Source organism: Gavialis gangeticus, unplaced genomic scaffold (genome assembly GCF_001723915.1).
Source record: "Gavialis gangeticus isolate Ggan-Ray unplaced genomic scaffold, GavGan_comp1, whole genome shotgun sequence".
Classification (NCBI taxonomy): domain Eukaryota; kingdom Metazoa; phylum Chordata; order Crocodylia; family Gavialidae; genus Gavialis; species Gavialis gangeticus.
In genome coordinates this window covers 171,406,151-171,413,279 of record NW_017729024.1, presented here as the reverse complement: position 1 = coordinate 171,413,279, position 7,129 = coordinate 171,406,151, and positions in this window count along the sequence as shown.

The window sequence follows — 7,129 nt, the reverse complement described above, 5'->3', positions numbered from 1 at the left end:
GAAAGACTTATTCCTATCTGCGACTATCCTTGAACGTGCTCAGTGCTTGAAAGATGTAGAGAAACTGAATGAAATTCAGAGGTGAACAATTCAAATGATTAAGGGATTAGAGGGACAGGGTTATGAGGAGCCATTGAGAGAGATACATATACAGGTTCCTCCAACCAGTGTTTGCTCTCTATCTGGCCATCCCTCCCCCATGTTGTCCTCTCCTGGCTGGGAGCCGGTGCTGGGAAGAGGAACTTGTGCACCGTTACTGCTGTTTCTGGCAAAAGCCAGTACCCACCACCTCTGTGTTATAATTGCACCACTAATTTAGCGAGAAGGTTGGAATAATTTAACTGTCCTCTGAGTTAGACTTTCCTACTCACCACATTGACTCCTTTGAACAAAAACCAAAATGCATGGGCTGACAGCAGCCACCTACCTGATGGATCTCTCCCACTCATGCATATTTTTCCTCCCATAAGCTCCCTCTTTTTCACCACGTGAAGTTCTTGTCACCACTGGCAAGGTCCTATTGAACTCTGATTTGATCCTTTCATATGTTGAACCCTGTCCTCGTTATTAAATCAATGGTGACAGCTGCCTTTGTTCAATGCTCCCCATAACTGTCTCTCTGCTTCCTTCCATGTCACCCTGAAGGCCCAAAACATCTCTCCCTACTTCTTTAAATACCTCTGCAAGTTTCATGGGTATGTGCATTTTATGAGTGGACTCCTTGTGGAACCAATTTTTGTCAGGCTGCAGGATTTTCTCAGCCCTACCCAAGCTCCGAGATACAGATGCAGCTTCGCCGGTCCCCTTCTAGAAAAGGCTGAAGTCTGCAACCTGATTCACTGAGACAAAGAATCTGGAAGACAAAGAGAAGAATTCAAGTGAGATATTTAACAAATCCCCCTTTTAAAAATGGACATGAGTGTAAAAAATAAAATCAACACCGATTATGAGGAGCAAAAGGAAACAGTATAAAATAGAAACTACATCAGTAGATTTTGACAGCTGTGATATTATAGGCTGAATTAATGTTCCATAAATATACATTGGGCATTTCCATTATAGTAATGTCAGCTTTCATTGTCAATTGAACAGGTGCCTATATAGTAAACCACATATGACTGCTGAGCAGTGCTTTGAGCAATATTTTTTTATATGAAGTGATACCGTTATAAAATGGGATGATGCCAGACTTACATTTTTCAGGATTTGGAGCTGTGTATCTTTAGGCGGGCATCTATTCTGGACCAAGTGAGGTCACATGGGATGGAATGAGCACTAGTACTATTAAGTCCAAATAAATACCACAGGTCTCTTTATCCATATCTGTAGTATAGTTAGGCCAAAACTGGAAATACGGTTTCCTAAGGACACTTCTTAAGGGCATAGGACACCTAGAATCATAATAATATCTCAGATTCTTGATGTGGGAATCATGTATGTATTTAAAACGGTTAGCCTATATGGATTAACCCTATATAGCATCATCAAATAGGACAGGATGAAACGTCTGATGGGAAAATTCATGCAAAATGCCGAGCTCAATGAAAGATGATATTGTTTTTGGTGGAGAAAGGTAATATCATTTTCACACACACACACACACACACACACACACACACACACACACAAATCAAGGAATAGGATTCTGAAACATTTGGAGCCATGGATCATCCACTCACATAGATGCATTGCATAAAAAAGTCTGTGCTTTAATCTGCTTCTCAGAGAACTATCAAACTAGATGGGTTGAAAAAAAAATCTCTGCATATCCACAGAGCTATAACATGGACAATTGGATGAATTGGTCAGAGGGACAATGACATAAAATTGCATTACCACATCTCAAGAATCATCTGAAAGTGGTACTTTAAACTTCACATAGCCTTAACTTGAAGCAAGAGAGGAGCAGAATATTTCATATCCCTCTGCTGCCTCACAACCTACCCTGAATGCAATGTCTCAGCTCCCCGTAGCACAAAACTAAAGGTGGGGCATAATTGTCATCTTTTATTTAAGGTCTGTTTCTCTTCAAATTTCAGGCATGTTTAATTTGACCGCAGCAAACTGAACAACCAAGCAGCAGCACTTCCACTCCACTAGCAACCAACTTAACAACATTGGCTGATTTCCATTAAAAAAAAAAATCTTTTATAGGAGTTTTCTCTATATTCTTTCCCCAGATCACTGCCATAGGCGAGTTACCTGTAGCAGAGCTTAGTTTCACAAATGCTGAATATAATGAGGCAAACCAGCATCATACATGAGAAACCTGGCAGCAGCAGCCTAATGTAGAGTTTTCATTCTTTCGTAGATCCTGCCTGCTCTTTCAAGGGTTTTTTTTTTTTTTTTTTTGGCTAACCTGAAGTAGACGAGGGAAACTAGAGAAAATTAGAGATAGGACAGATCTATCCCATTCCACCCTTTTCTTTAGCTGAAGAAAAAAAAATCAGGTGACTTTTTTAGATGTCTAGCTTCAAGCATCCAGTTTTGAAAAGTTTGGGCCAAGTGAGTTGCCTATGGCTGTACAGTAAGCCGTATGCATCTTATAAGATCTCAGGGCATCTTATGGCTCTAGTTACTTGCTCTAATCATAAAAGACACTGCCTTCCTATAATGACTCCGGGTTTTTTACCAATTTCTTTCGTATGACCTGTTTTCTTGCTATGTAGTTTAAATTGTCCTTGTCTTTGTTCCCCCACCCATCCCTTTAATCCTACTTCTTCCCAACTCATGTCTCCCTCAAGAATTTGCCCTTGGGTTTACTTCATTAACATGTTTGTAAACAGTCATTATTCCCTTCTTGCTTAGTCACAGGGACAAAGGTAGAAATAGTTCATTCTTTTCTTTCTCCTACATTCAAATTAGTCAGATGCACTAGTGATGTCCCCAAGCAAAACTTCTCTTAAATAACCCCCAAGCCAATAGCATCTTGTTGTTTGCTCTTTGGTTGTGCGCATCTACTGAACAAGATACTTCACAACAGTGAGTGTGTACATCAAGGGTGAGGATTCATGTGAAAGTCCCCCCTAGTTAAATACGGGTCACCCAGTGCATGGCCTAAGACAAAAGGCCTGAATAAATCCCTGTTAGGAATTGAGCCTAAATCTAAAAGTCTTTAAATCTAAGTAGGTGAAACCAGAAGCCTAAACCATTAAGCAAGCCCATTAAGAAATCCCAAAAAGGTCCCTTCCAAAAAAAAAAAAGAAAATGTAGCCTTACAAGGCTTGGAGATTAGTATGAAGAAGTACTCAAATGCTAATCCTTATTCAAATGATTTGAACCTAATGGGTTTGCAAAGCTATGCTATAAATACTGTGAGAATGGGCTGTCTTTTGAGATTTTTGAATATTCTCTGCTTCTTCACCAGCCAGGAATTGCTTTTTCCATTTGTATTTTTCAAAATCTTGCTCAAGACCTAGTCAGAACCAGGAATTGCAAAGGTGTATGAAACTTCTTTTTAAAGGAAGTAATGCCAGGCCCCTGCATCTCAGAAAGGACAAGAGTCGGCTCTTATTTCATATTAATTAGCTCCGTCTTTTCTAATACATAGCAGTATGACTTGTGCTCTCTGTTCATAAGCAATTCAGAAAAGCTACTGGAGATAAAGAGGTTTTATGGTGTCTACACAGCCAAAAGGAGAAATGAAAAAAGTTCCTCTGGATCAAGAGGAACTTTCCAACTTCCCATGATGGTTGGACCAATAATCACAATTCAGTGAGTTATAAGAAGGTAGGGACTTGCCCTCAAGAGGCCAGCATACTCACTGTCTGCCTCCTCTTACAGTAAATAGAGCTCAGCTGGGGCAATTTAGACTTCTGCCATTCAGGAACCCCAGGTCAGCTTTCATTTATTGTGGGGTAAGAGTGGGCACATGGTTACTGCAGATCAGTCCCCCACCCCCTGCTAATTTGCTGCAATGTGATTATTTGAGCATGCCCTTGGGGCCTTCTCATGGCTACCTGCACACCCATGCACTTGTGACATTTAGCAGAGGATATAGAGGCTTGCACTTTGGAGTCTGAAGGTCTTGGCTTGATTCCAGACTGTGGCATCCTCAGTGAATGGGACCTCATGTGCTAAGTTAGCAGCGATTGTGCTCTCCTTTTTTGTGCACCTCCCTTATGAATGATCAGTACATCATATACCCATTGTTGAGGTTAAGAGGGGACCCGGTAGCTCAGTTCAGATATGCCAGTGCTTTCATTTTACTTCCCAGGAGCTTTTCTGCCCAGGCTGCAGCAGGGCTGAAATCTGCTGAAACCCAACTTCAAGCACTCATCATTCAAGTGACTGATTTAGACTGATACCTTTTAGCATACTGTTACCTCAGTTGATAAGCCAGTCAAATTATCTGATTATTTCCCCAGAAATATGGAACCACTCAGCGCTCCCAGCAGGGTTTGCAACAACACTGCACCAGCAAAGGAGGTCAACCTGTGCCTTCTTTTGCAGTGAGTCTGCTCTAATTAGGAGAGCAAGGCCTATTAGCTAATTAGCTTTACAGCAGTGTCAGAGAACTGAAGGGCTCTGTACTGATGTGTGATGAACAGGAGACATGCATTCACGGGTTAATGCTGTGTATAGCCTAATCCTCCTTCATTCACACAAGGGTGTAAAGCAGCTGGCTTAATGCAGTTCCTTCTGTTTGGTGCTGGAGGAAGGGAAAACAGAGTCAGGTGCCTGTGGTTCAGTAGCCTGAGGGCAAAGACACTGCAGGTGTATGGTTACCAAAGTGATAATTGGGTAACAGAGTTAGATAAAAGTACTTACAAACAGTTGGTCAAGGGGCTATGATGTACCCAGCACAGGTACAAGTGTTGAGCTCTGCAGCCCAGAGAGACGGGGAAGGGAGACTATTTCTCACTGAAATCTTTGTCCCAGGCTTGTTCTCTAGCACCAACAATCTTCCCAATACAACTTCTGTCAGTATCTGCAATGTAAGCTGTCTCTCTCAGCAATTTATAGGGTCCAAACAGTGGTGTATTTGCACAACTGCTGCTAGAGTTTGTGCGATTCAATGGATTAGATGGTGCCTCCCAAGAATTAGATGCTAGTCCTTCCTCTTCCTCTAGCCTGTTGCCTTACCTTGGGCTACTTGTCACGAACCCCTTCCTACTCAGTAGTTCATTTAACTATTTATGAAGTGAGCTCTATTGGGCAGGATCTGCCTTGCATTATGCATAGGTAAAGTTCCTGGCACAAAGGGAACTTGGCATCATATAGGAAGCTACTGAAATATGAGGACTAGCAGATAACAAATTAAGAGGTAGCAACACTAATCTAAGGGTGTTTCCTGAATAAAAGTTCAAAAGGCAAGAGCTGTGTTGAAAGCAGTATTGTCAGCAAGGCACAATCACAGGAGAACTGTGGGCAAGAGTCTTGCACCCTTATGCACGTGGAATTGAACCCTATTTCACTACTAATGCCAGTGACTTCAATGGGGCGACTTTGTAAGGCATATCTGAGCTGAAGGAGAGGCAGCAATCTGTTCCTGTATGGGAAGCATGATGCCAGACCTGGCTTTAACATTTCTCATTATAAGCATTAAAAAAAAAACAACAAAAAAAAAACAAAACAAAACACTTGCTTAAATCATTCCAGAGGCAAATTCTTGAGATATTCCAGTCTTCTTCCCAACCCTTTGTTTGCATTTAGTTCTGGTGAAGGATGATACAGTAACAGGATTGTGGGGTACCAATGTCTGCAAACACAACAGGCAGTATTGAAAATGATTATATGTAATATAAGATATATATTTTATGTCTATAAAATCTTGTATAGTAGGAGTGATTCTAACTCTGTCCCACCCCCTTTGATCTTTCCATGAAGCATCAGCTGCTCTTTAAATTGCTGCATAAATGAAAGGAACTGAAATAGGGAAGGATGCTGAAGTTAGTTTTCTAATCAGATCAGACTGGGTCTTATTAATAAAAGTGACTGGCCGGACTAGAACTGTCTGTGGTTAAATAATCAGTTATGTTATTGAGAAATGATTAAATTGCATAAGAGAAAAAAAGAGCAAATTACCCTGGGTTTTACTAAGATTTGCAACAACAATAACAAAAAAGATCTGTCTTCAAACTAGGGAGTTTGAATTATTTTGATTTGATGAACAAAGTTGTTTTCTCTCATACTGACACAGCCTATCTGCCTTGGAGTTCAAACTGCTTTACAAAGGAGGTGGTGCTCTCCCCTACCTTGGGGGTCTTCAAGAGGAGGTTGAATAGGTATCTGGCTCAGGTATCATGATCCCAGCACTTATTCCTGCCCAGGGCAGGGGGTTGGACTTAATGATCTGCTCAGGTCCCTTCTGACCCTAGAAACTATGAAATTAGGATACTTATCCTCACAGATTCCTACGGTTGGACCCAAGGGTCATTTGGTCCAATCCCCTGCATGAATGTAGGATGTGTTCTTCCTAAACCATCCCTGACCAATCACCAGAACCATTGCTCTTCCTCTTCTTTATGGCAATTTCTCAGGTATTTGAAGATGGCCTAGTTCTCATGACCTTTCTTCTGTTTACAACTGGGGAAACTGAGGCACACATGGTGGGCAAGTGACTCCCACAGCAATCTAAGAACAGAGCCAGATTAGAGCCAAGGCCAGGTGAGAGCTACTCCAAGTGCCTTCATCTGTAGGCTTCACTCAATTAAAAACCTCATATAAATATAGGAAGTCTTAGTTTGAATTTAAAGGTGGGGGGAGGAGGAGGAATGGTGTAGGTGTTTAAACATCATATTTAATTGTTCAAAGGCTTTTTTTTTCCTTCTTGATCATTGATAAGATTGTAAAAGGATGTGGAAAACCCTTACCTTTGACACATTTTCTTGAAATTTTGTAAATTTTGGCAAGGGAAAGGAAACAACTATTGGTATTCACACCACTGTAATGATTTAGCAAATCCTTCAAATGAACACTACCATCAGATTAATTAGAAGGTTCAACTTCTGATGAAAAAGTACCAGGTACGGCTTGCATGCAGAAAAGGCTCAGACATCTCACAGAAGTCACTTTTTCTAGTAGACTTAAAAAAAAAAAAAGAAAGAAAAACAGAAGAAGAAGATTTCTCTTTAATACAAAATGCCAGGAAGCAAAGCCAGTCTCCTGAACCCAGAGATACAGACCT